This window comes from Amphiura filiformis, chromosome 1, assembly GCF_039555335.1.
Source record: "Amphiura filiformis chromosome 1, Afil_fr2py, whole genome shotgun sequence".
NCBI lineage: Eukaryota > Metazoa > Echinodermata > Ophiuroidea > Amphilepidida > Amphiuridae > Amphiura > Amphiura filiformis.
Window position 1 is genome coordinate 15,383,695 of NC_092628.1, and position 12,666 is coordinate 15,396,360.

The following is a 12,666-nucleotide window of genomic DNA, read 5'->3' on the forward strand; positions in this document are numbered from 1 at the left end:
TTGCTTTTAATGTACCATTTCTGGGAATACACGGAGGGCAGTCGACTAGGTGGTCTAAAAAGTTTGTAACTACATTTAAACAATAACAGAATATCACATAAATGAGCAACTATTTTTAGTCTGCATAAAATTGACATTCAATTGAGTGAAAACAAGCTTATTAATGATACAGTGGTTCTTAAGAAGTCCCTCCATAACTTTTTCTCAGAAGAAAAAAACATCGCCGCATGTTTTGAACGGTGAGCTTTAGTGCACCGCAAATCATACACGATAGTCAGTGTATTTATTGTAAGTTCGTGTATATGCCGTACACGGAATTCCTTCTGAATACTGATAGTGTACGACCAAGTCATCAGAACTGAACACATCAGTGTATAATTATACAGCAAATTGAAGATCACTTCACATCACTTCTAACATATATAGCGTGGCGAGGATTCATATTTTTAGCATCGTTGAGTGTCGAGAAGAAGAGGATTTGTGAGAATTGCAATTGCAAATCAGCTGTTATCTTAAAGAGCAAAAAGGATAATAAGATTCAGGGATTTTTTCCTGTGCATTTTTACGTGTTGACCAATCTTGAACCAGTGGAGTGATAAAACGCGTTAACAGGTAAGTCCACAGTCATTAACTTTCTGCGACATTTTACAATTTGTAACTGTTTTAATTAAGATTATTCGCATTCGTTACCGACCTCAAGGCATTTATGTAGATATAAGACATTCATGTAACAGATTTACGGTCCCGTTTCAGACAATCTAGTTAAGGCTTATTGGATTCTGGCCAATTCACCATGCGTAGCTTTGGGAGAATCAAATTTGGTTCTCGCAAATCTATTTAAAACCAAAAGCCATCTTTAGCCAGAATTAATTATATAGGCTAACGCTTGAAACATTCGAACTCTTATTATAGCTTAGTTGTGACATTGCTTTTGGCATAGCAATGAATCCGATATTTATTATATTTAATGACTGCATGTAGTAGGACATTTTTTAATGTGTATGAATAGGCCCTACACAATTTCATCTTGCATTATGAGTTAAGGTGGTACTACACCCCCTGACTAAATTTGCATTTTCCTCAAAAAATAACTATAGACACTGGTAAAAAAAAGTTATGTATAAGGGCAAGGAATCCAATTACTTCACTGAAATTTCAGTAATTCAAGACAAGTGGTTCATTACACATTGTTACATATGTTAAGAAATGAGGTACATTCTAGCGGTACCTCTTTTCTTATCATAAATAACGTACCGCTTGTCATGAGTCACGGAAATTCCAGTATATTAACTGGATCCCTTGCCCCTATAATATAAATAACTTTTGTTATCAGTGTGTTATTATTTTTTTTGGAGAAAAATGCAAAAATAGTCACAAATTTATCAAGGGGTGTAGTACCACCTTAAGGTTTAAGATTTGACCCATGATTACGCAAGATGTTATACGAAATATTCATCTTCTGTCGTTTTAAACCATTGTTTTCATTTATCAAACAAATTAAAACATGGAACATTTTTTAGTTGGTCTTTTACATGTGCAATGAGGCATTTGTGTTAATTATCGTTGCCATTATAACAAAAAGACATCACAATGTTGCCTAGAATAAGTAAATTTAGCGAAAAGAAAAGAAGAAAGAGAGTAGGATTAGAGAGAGAGAGGGGGTAGTAAGAGCCTAGAGGGGAAAGAGAGGGAGGGAGAGAGACAGAGAGATGACAAGGGTTGAAGGAGAGAGACTGAGAGAGTACAGAGAGGGAGAAAACAATAATATTGGTTCTTGGCTGTTTTTGTTTGAATAAATAAATCGAAATATTTATTTGTTTATGACACATGAAAGCTTTATGAATTGCTGCTAAAATGCAGAGATGTCAACAAGTCATTTTTTGCAAGTCAAGTCCAAGTCACAAGTCCTTTTGTCCAAGTCCCAAGTAAGTCAAGTCATTTTGAAAAAGTTGCAAGTCAAGTCAAGTCACAAGTCATCAAATCACAAGTCAAGTCACAAGTAAGTCACAATTTGTCACAAGTCACTACAAGTCTATTCACCAGTTGGTCATGGTGTGATTTGTTGATGGGTATTCAATATGGCGGAAATCAAATTGAGTTTCGGAGTACAGTACTAACAAAGTCTGATGCACTAATCAATATAATAATGAAGCTTCTTATAATTGTATACAATGGTCACATTGCAAGAACAAGTTAATTCAATTTGTTTTTGCCAAGTTTTGTGTTTCATTGTAGAAAAAAATATGAATTATTTAATATGAATATATGTTTTCCCTTTCCCAACCTCAGACTTGCGTTGGTGACAAGTTGGGTGGTGCGTGTGTATGGGCACTATGACATATGCGCCAGATACGCGGGACCATAAGCATTGTCAAGTTACGTGTTCACAATACTGTTTTTTCCCTTAAATTTCCATTTGCTATTATGTACTCTAAATTGAAATGTCTCCCCATGTTCTGCATTTCAAAATTCGTACATCGAGCAAGCTTTAACCGAATATGTTGTTGAAACTAGCAGATATATCAAATGATCGTACACTAATAGATAGTCAGTTGTCATATCCAAAGTCAAATATATTTTGACCTGGGATATGCTATGACGATTCTAAGCTATATAATATTAACGGGTCTTGTTTTCTCTACAACTTGTCCTCAAGAACCGAGTTTACAATATTTTAAAGAGGCTTTTAAACTTACTGAAAACCCTCTTGATTCATTCTGCTTGTCTTCACCAGCGATGTATATTTGTATGCACATAATTTTGGTGATATCAGACTCTCACCTTTCGATTCCCGAATAAATATTTATGAGAAGAATACTCGACGATTACGCTGTTTGTTTGCTTGTTTGTTTGTTGGTGGCTGCGGTTTGTTTGTTGTTTGTTTGTTACTCTCGATCTACACCCAACCCTCTTTATCATGTTTTATGCCTTCATTTTGAATCAACACATTTTCCGTTCAAATTTATTTCTGAAATCCTGCTTCTAAAAATGAGACCTAAGCCTATATTAAGGGATGGGGTATGAACGTTTGGACAGTATTTATTGTGGGACATTAGAGAACATCAGACATATAGAATTGCATTCTAAATACGAAGAATGTCCTTCTGATATCAAATAATTTAGATTTTTTGAAATTCGCAATGTAATAGGCCTACACATTTTATGGTAAATGATTAAAAATTGATATTTTTGATATTTAACAGTACTCGGAGTAAACTTTATAAATCCGATGGTTTATACTTAAAGTGTATGTAGGTGGGATGAAAAGCCGACGATCAATTGAAAATTTTGACCTTTCGTATTGAAGATATGGATTTTTTCCCAAAACACCAAAAAAATTAGGTCTTTTTGGGAAAAAATACATATCTTCAATATGAAAGGTCAAAATTTTCAATTGATCGTCGGCTTTTCCTCCCAGCTACATACACTTTAAGAATATATCATTAGATTTATAAAATTTACTTCGAGGACAGTTATATTTCAAAAATGTCAAAAATATCAAACTTTAATAATTTGTCATAAAATTTGTATTATATCGTGAATTTCAAAAAATGAAAATTATTTGATATCAGAAAGACATTCGTCGTATTCAGAATGCAATTCGATGATGTCTGATGTGCTCTCATGTCCCACAAAGAATACTGTCGAAACGCTCAAAACGCTCATTCCAGATCCCTTAAGATACATAATTTATCAAGACTCTGGTTGTAAACTGTAATGTATACTGCAATACATTTGAGCAGCCAGTTGGTAACAATATGCTACACTGCAAACACAGTGTTTCGAAATCGAAGACAGATTGGTGTTTAGAAACTTGAATGTCTAGCAATTAAACACTTGAATGTTTAGATCATAAACACATTTCATATGAGTATGTGTTTAGATGCTTTTAAGCATTTAAACATTTTAATGTTTAGATCTGAAAAGGTCTAAACATTAAAGCGTTTAAATGTTAGCCATTTAACTCTCTAAACACCAATCTGGCCTCGATTTCTAAACACTATTTTTGCAGTGTATAACTTCAAAAGAAAAATCACGATTTAGTAAATATTCAAAAATTATGTTACCTCCAGAGAAATTTTACATGTTCACTCTTTTTTTAAATTCTGAAAAGGTGTTTTAGTGTTGGTTTTTTTTGTTGAAAAACAACAATAACTTTTTCTTTAAACAACGGTGCTAAAGAGCTGTTAACTGCGATAGCTACTGCAATGGATGAAGTATTGCTCAGTCTTGTAAAAATAATTATCTGTTTAAACTTGCTGTAACTTTACTCGCCAACTACAGCACTATCCTCGCTTATCTCAAGCTTAATATTTTAGTCATTAATTCAAACATTCGATCATTTCACTGTCTCAAACAAGATAATTTTACAACTACGGTATATTCTCAAAATCCATTCTGTGTTTTCTTTTCATCTTGATGTGTACATGAACATTTCTTGTTTCTAAATGCTGTAAGAAGTCGTCTTAAAGTTAACCCCGTCAACCTCAATCGACGCTCAAGTGTTACAAGTGATTTAATATAAAATACAGGAAGTTAATATCTAAGGGCTTTGAGCAATGAATTCTAGCGCACAAAATATATAAATACTTCTTAACTACGGCGTATTTATTTAATAAGAGATCTTAAAACTATAAAAATACTTTTAAAGCTGCGACTTCGTGCAATTGTGATATCGAGAGGGTTGATGTACACGTATGCCTTCCTGTATATGAGTACGAGTGGAGACTTTATTGCTGTGGCTCCCGGGTGGAAATTTTTCTTTAATAGATTTTGAGTAAAATGATGCTACGGGATAGGAGAGGATGGGTGAAAGATGTAAAGGGTTTAATTCTATACAAAACATTGTCCACTGCCGACCTTGCAAGAAGTATGGCAATTGTATACAGTCGTGGCGTTACGGAGGTGGCAATAGTGTGAATTCATCCAAAACGTGGGATTTGTCCCAGATTATTTTGGGTAAACATTGCCCACATCATTGCAATTTTTCACATTTTACACCTCTCCCTTGATTTCAATTTGCTCCTACATTGCCCTGGGAAAAACATATTCCCAGGAATCATCATAGATAGATCCGAACACCTCCAGAATGTGTCCGATGTGTTCAAATGTAATAGATTTTGAACGCATCGCAGTGATCGCACGCGTTCTGAATTTTTACCGCCATCTTTGCAAATATTTATACAGACTTTAATAGCCTATAGGTATATCAATTTCTTGTACACATATAGTATCCTAAACCTAAGATAGACTTGGACAAAGTTAAATAGGTTGATAGTATCCGGAGCTTAATCATAAAATCGCCATCAGAAGATGTAATCTTGAACACTTTAGACGCACCTAGAACGCCTCCGATCTGTTCTGAGAATTTAGCAGCGCATGTAACATTTGAATATTATAGGTTGCGATTCCCAAACGTACGTGTCATACGCCCGTGCATCTATTCAAAATTCCGTCACACGAGCTAATTGCAAGCTCTCTACTAACACCCTTTAAAAAGTATTTAAAAATATTATAATCTAGGACTTGAAAATGCTGGTCGCCCAAGCATAGACCATCATGGGCAAGTAAATGGGCAAGTTGTTAAAAAGTGACGCGGGTACTCAGTTGCGTACGGGGTCATGTGGGAGACCGCCCTTGATGAAAATTTAGCATTTGAGAATGTGAAACTTCGACTTTAACTTTTCATTGTTCTTTGCTAATGCACCGACAACGTCCGATGTCCGATTGTGAGTTAAAGACGCAAGAGTCACCATACGGATGGGAGTTTGTCACTGATGTATCGTAAGAAGATTTCATTATGATAAAAGTGTCATCCTTTTATCACAGATCAGTAATTCTTGCAGATAGGCTCTTTGAGTGAAGAATCCATCCACAAACTGGTGATACTCTACCCACGGCTATGTATACGCTGCCGAAATGATGATGTAACAGGATTAATTACCATAGCAATGGATGAATACAATTTTGAATAGATCACCCTGCACTACAACGTTCACGCAATACCTATGCATTGAACCATAGATGTGAAAGAAAATGCTAACTAGAGCAACTGTGCCCTTTGCAAGGGCACGAGGTAAGTTAGGCGGATGACTGGGACGATCTGATCAAGCAGCAATACTGCGCTGGATAAGATTAATTTAAGACTGTTTCATTAATTGACATTTTAATAAACCTTAATCTTGGAAAGCTGGCATTTTGAAAACTTGACCTTTGACATCTGTATGACCCCTTAATGACCTTAGATGAATTGTGAAATATTTTAAACATGTTTAAAATGCCATATTGAAGGATCATTGCATTTAAATTTCAGCTCAATTGGAGCATTTGGAAAATCTTGACCTTTGACCCCTTTATGACCCCTTAATAACCTTAAATTGATTTTGAAATATTTTAAACATGTTTAGAATGTCATGAGGATCATTGCATTTAAATTTCAGCTCAATTGGAACATTTTGAAAAACTTGACCTTTGACCCCTTTATGGCCCCTTAATGACCTTAAATAATTTTAAAAATATTTTAAACATGTTTAGAATGTCATAAGGATCATTGCATTTAAATTTCAGCTCAATCAGAGCATTTTTGTTTTATATGTCCTTTTTTGACCCCTGTGACCCCTTGGATGACCTCTGACTTTAAACAACCCATAACTTTTGTAGCCAGCTACCCAGTACTGCTTGTGACTGAGTTTGGTCGAAATCCGATCAAGGATGTGGAAGTAGTAGCACATTGTGAGAAAGAAGAAAGAAGAAAGAAAGAGGAAATGGCAAGAAAGAAATAAGTTAGGCTGCCCGCCTAACTTAATCACTCGCACCTGCAAGATTAGTATCTTTGAAAAGAGCGGTATTGTATTCAGTCTATGATTGCAGACATATACAGGTGATGAGTGCAACCTGCTTGTAGTGCAGGGCGATATATTCAAAAATTGTTTTCCTCTATTGCTATGATAGTTAATCCGATTATCACGTAACTTCGACAGCGAATACAAATAATTTGACAATAAGCGTGACACATGGCAGCCACAGCAAATATTGCGTTGCCATAGACATTCTATACCAATTTGTGATCACGTAACGCCGTCTTCAAATCATATTCATATTGAAATTAAATGCAAAATTATAGATTATGAAGTGCAAAATGATTTTACAATAATATTTGAATTAATAAGTATATATCAAGCACTCTTGAACTCGATATGCGGGCGCGTAATTTTTTTGTCTGCATGCATTTTCTCTCTCTATTTTGTTGTTTAAAAGCATAACTATGAACCACGATTAAAATGCTTCTAGAGTTGTTTTATGTTATCAACAGGATCAGGCGTGGAGATAACTCTTACATTAACGGCATTAACCGATTCTCATCTATTGCTAAAACAAATACTTAATTGCTCAGCGCGTGATTCCAACTTGATTGACGTTTAACTAATTTGTTGAACGCTTTTTGTTTTGATAGTATTATTGTGAGCAGGTAAAGGTAAAGGTAAAGGAGACGATCCTGTATAAACAGTGATCGGAGTGCCCATCTCTCTTTCATTGGCGATTGGGCCAGACTCCTCCATGTAATGTTGCTATAGGGGATCGCTACACCTCCTCTACAGCGAGTCTGTTACCTCCCAGCATTTAAGAATGCCGGTACCCATTTAAACACCTGGGTGGAGAGGAGTAATCGAGATAAAGTGCCTTACTCAACGGCACAACACGATGGCGTCGCCGGGGCTCGAACTCGCAACCTTCCGATTATGAGTCAGTGCCCGTTCCGCTAGGCCACCGTGTGAGCAATTGCTGTCAAATTGTAAGCTTTTATCAAATAACATTACCATGATTACAGTCTAGGCCTATATACCATGCTAATGACCTAAAAGTGAAAGGTTTATTATCATAAGTAATTTCATTGTTGTATCAGTAAAATGAATCAGTGAATTGAAAACCTTTCGCATGTTTACAAGCCGTCGGCTTGTACTGTCTTCTTCCAATTCTTCTTCTTCTGGCAACTCGTGACATTTTGCGTGACTTGCCACGTTTCGCCCTAGCTCTGTGATTGGGCCAGACTCCTGCATGCATGAAATGTTGCTGGAGGTCGCTACACTATACTTCACAGCATGTTTGTTACCGGTGGATGCACTTTGAACCCGGTCTCCAGTGCGAGTCATTGGGTTCAGTAAGATGCACTTGAATATGTAAACCCGGCCTTCGTTACCAAAACGCACCCATTCCAATAAGCATTTCCCGCATTTTTCGCATTTCTCAATATTGTTACTCCTAGGTCAAACAAAGGTGTTTGTTGAGATTTATTCGTATCTTTAGTACTTGAACAATCGTCACTATCACATCATCATACACCTGCAATTTATCGAAGAAAGCTTAGGAGTATAACTGAGCTTAACTGGCTGCTTTAATTGTGCATATCACTTAAATTCCAAATCTTATCACTTTTGATCTATGCCCTGTATATTATGCTACATCACTCCAACATTCACTTTTAAGGAGAATCATGTATTGTTATTTTGTACCCTTAAGGTATATTCATACAGGTTATGCTGGAGTAGTCGCGCCTGAATCAACCTATGTATTAGCAATATGTTAGAACAGAAAATATAAGACAAAGAAAAGAACATTGGATATTGAAACAATAGGCATTTAGGCATTATCCCTGTTCGCTACAATTATATTATTATGATTATGGGAATGGCATGTTCAGTTCTATAATGTTATGTTCATGTATAATAAACATCTAAAAAAAGTAACTAACCCCCTTAAATAATGGCCATTATTCAAAAACGGGTTATTCTATTACAAATCTGTAAAATGCGTTGGAAGCAGAATTTATTTCTGCGCATTTTGACACCTCATTTGTATCAATTGTCGAAATATTGACGTCACAGCGTACATTTAAATCAATATAACCCAAGATTGGCAAGTTGCAGTAAATTCTATTGATTTGTATTCAGAATAATGGAAGGAAATCTGTGTAATGATATCTGAGTGTTTATTGTATTGTTGAAAGTGCAACTTTCAAATCTGGATCTCACTACATTGAATTGACTGGTGTTTTATTGTTTTCTGGGCTATCGTATCAAATGAGGTGTCAAAATGCGCAGAAACAAATTCTGCTTCCAACGCATTTTTGAATAATGGTCATTATTTAAGGAGGGTTTGTAACTTTTTTGAGATGTTTACAAATATTCTAGCTATAACAACCAACTGCTAAAACAAATTGACTGATAAGAACATTTAAGTGACTGTTCTCCAAAGAGGTTGAAAACCATATCTCGAGTTTAGAATTATCGCCATCACGTCTTGTCTTGTTGGTTTAATTATTCAGATTTGCAATATAGAGTTAAAAGGGAGACAACAAATCAAGGCAGATATTAAACATTACGAAAATAAACCAAATGTTTTAAATATTGTAATTTTATGTGATATTCACTCCACACACAAATACTTGAAACAGAAATGCTTAAAGAGTACGTGTAAAAAACAGGGATTGAAGTAACAATCCCGAGGGGCAACTCATTCATGTGTATCGGCTATAGGTTTTTTCAGACGGGCGAATAATAATTGACATCATCCATTTCAAGACACAATACAACAAAGTACAGGGTGTCCCTGAAAGAACTGTATTGTCGGGAACTGAATTGTTTTGGGTATTTTAACGCACAAACTAAACATAAATAAATAACACATGTGGTTGAAGAATATATCAGCTATCACATACTTTTTGAATTTTGACAATTGACCGCTCCGTTTTTGAAATAAAAGAATTTTACGAAACTACCTCATTTTTAATCCGTTACAAGGAGTCAAATATCTATCAATGACAACAGACACCTCATGCACGGATGATGCGCAGTGATTAGCACTCCGAATACAGATCATCGATTGATATTTGAATCCGTGGAAAGGCTTGAAAATGAGGGAGTTTCGTAAAATTCTTATATTTCCAGAACGGTCTAGTCAATTGTCAAAATTCAAAAAGTATGTGATAGCTAATTTGTTCCTCAACCGCACCAGTTATTTATTTATGTTAGTTGTGGCGTTTAAATACCCAATTAAGTTTCCGACGATACAGTTCTTTCAGGGAGACCCTGTAGGTACCAGCGATGCAGAGGTGCGTCGACCTTTTGAAATTTGCTGATTTTATAGCCATTTCATGCGAATAATGACATATTGTCCACTGTTTCAAGACAAAATGCAACAAAGTAAGTACCAGCGATGTTCCTTATGACTGTAGCAATGAACTAAATGCAACTAAGTTGATAACGGAGCCAAAGTAAAATTTCATAATTTTTCAACTTTTATGCCTAATTTTGGAAAGTTTGAAATAATTATTTTAAGTGATTCATTCTTTTTGTAACATTTGAATAAAAAAGCTATACAAACGTGAAGAAAAATTTCATTTGTTTTTGAAGGGGCTCTTGGGAGGGAATCTGTAAATTGTATGTAAATTAGCGTACATCTCCTATATAAATGCTGTAGATTTCGCATCATCATGTATACTCCTACAAGTTATCGAAGAAAGCTCAGTTATGGGTATAACTGGCTGCCTTGTCTGTGCATATCAATTAAATTCAAAAGTCTTATCACTTTTAATCCATGGGTGCCATAATATTATATTATAATGCAACATCACTTCCACATTCACTTGTAAGGAGCATCATATATTGTTATTTTGTATCCTTAAGGTACGTTTATACAGAGACACTTTTGTTATGCTGGAGTAGTCACGTCTGAATCAACCTACATTAGCAATATGTTAGAACAGAAAAGATAAGATAAAGAAAAGAACATCATCGGATAATTGAAACACAATCATTTATCATGTATTCGACAAATCATCTCCTGATATTTCTGACCAGATTTGATGTTGTGGCTCTAGTGTTCATGATTTTACGCACTATACCCTTTTGAAATGTTGAGGCTGTAATACGTAAGGTTGGATTATTCTGTTTGTGTGTACCGTGTACTCTTCAAATGCTATGCAAGGTCACCGGGTTGTGCCTTGCAGATGAGAAACGGCCATTTTGTAACCGCCATGTTTAGTAGTTTCGAGAGAGGGACCGAGAGACTCAGGCATACTCACCAATATCACATTACGCTACACGTCCCTTAATGTTTTATGCTATTGTTCTGGACAGCTAAATTAATTGCTTGAGAAACTCCTACCCTTATCCTTGAGATGACTAGTTCACCAGTTTGCAAATTAAAGTCATAAGCTGTATATGACCCAGATGGGGAATCAGTTACACCAGATCACCTTTGTCCAGTCCAGCTTTCCAGGAAGTGACTTGCGTCTGAAGTACAAATTGGATGTCAAAATTTTGGCGGTTGGTAAATAGGAGGCATGTTGGTAGCATTTTTGGTCATAGTATTCGTATGTTTTGATGAGTAACTAATTGCCTCCCTTGTTTGATGGTATGTAAAACTGTGCAATTGTTAAGAAAAGTTGAACAATGTTGGCGCTATTAATCTTTAATCTTGTTTTCATCTTTACAAGGGATAGACACTTGTATAATGGTATTAGTTAAAACATCAGAAAAAGATTAATAAATGGGAAGGAAATTCTAAAAACTTTTCATCAAGAAATTTAAAGAATAACTCATATTAATTGCCAATAATTGGCTACTTTAAATTTAAAATATATGTAAATAGCGCCCTCAATTTACACACAAATGTACAGTTTATATAATAAAAATTACAAAAAAGGGCAGAAAAAAAATGAATAATTTGATGTAGATACGAAAATCTATGTTAAAAATAGCAGTGTGATAGCTGTTGGTATTGTGCAGGTTTAGAATTGAACATTATAATGTTTTGTTAGAAAAATTTGTAAATGATCACATCAAACAACCGTGGTAAAATACGACCAATTTGCTTGAAGGGTACATGTTGCATATAGTAGTATAGCGCGCCACACATGTTTGAGAGCTTGAGTCTTTTCAATACACGGAGTTTTAAATGAAATTTTAAGTGACATTGTGCGATTTCTCATGTATATCCATTCATTTCTGTTTTAAATCAAGGATCCGGACACGGCGTTTTGCAAATTAAATAAATACAAATCTTTCAACTGATGGATATTAATTATTCATTCGTATCGTGTGTTTAATTTGTTAACTCCCATCCGCCTCCCTCCGTGTTCTTCGTCGTATTTTATGTACTTCTGGAAAAATTTAATTTTAATCAAGTTTATCGAATTTTGAAATTACACTTATCACACTATATGACCCAATGTCTGCCGTTGGGATAGAAGATGACATTTTCAGAAGGACTGTATCCAAAAAATAATATGAACCCCCTATGATTGTGATCAAGTTCACCAATAATGCTATCACACAGGAAAACGCTAAATGGCCCGTTAAAAACCAAATCGCTCCATTAAATTGGACTTTGTATACCCATACTATACTAGTACATAATAAATTTATTTCACGATGAAACTCTGTCAGTTCCATTATATCAAGTATTTTAAACATCAAAATTTACCTATTAACGTGTAATTTGTAAATGATATGCTCCATCATGGTGACTATTATACTGATTCATAAAATTGATTGTAGCTGAATAGTCTCGGTACCAGCCGGTTTGTGCTCCTCCGTCACTAAACAAACCGGCTGGTACCGAGACTAGTAGCTGACGGGAAATCAGCACGTGTGGCCATTCCAGTTG

At 35.3% G+C, this 12,666-nt stretch overlaps 1 protein-coding gene across 1 annotated transcript in view; it reads left to right on the plus strand.

The window, feature by feature from the left end:
* Positions 1-480: 480 nt before the first annotated feature.
* LOC140158942 (thyrostimulin alpha-2 subunit-like) overlaps positions 481-12,666 on the plus strand; it is a 215,333-nt gene continuing 203,147 nt past the window's right edge. Inside the window, exon 1 of the mRNA XM_072182268.1 lies at positions 481-612. The gene's annotated coding sequence lies outside the window, so the exon portion shown is untranslated. The remainder of the gene's footprint in view (positions 613-12,666) is intronic.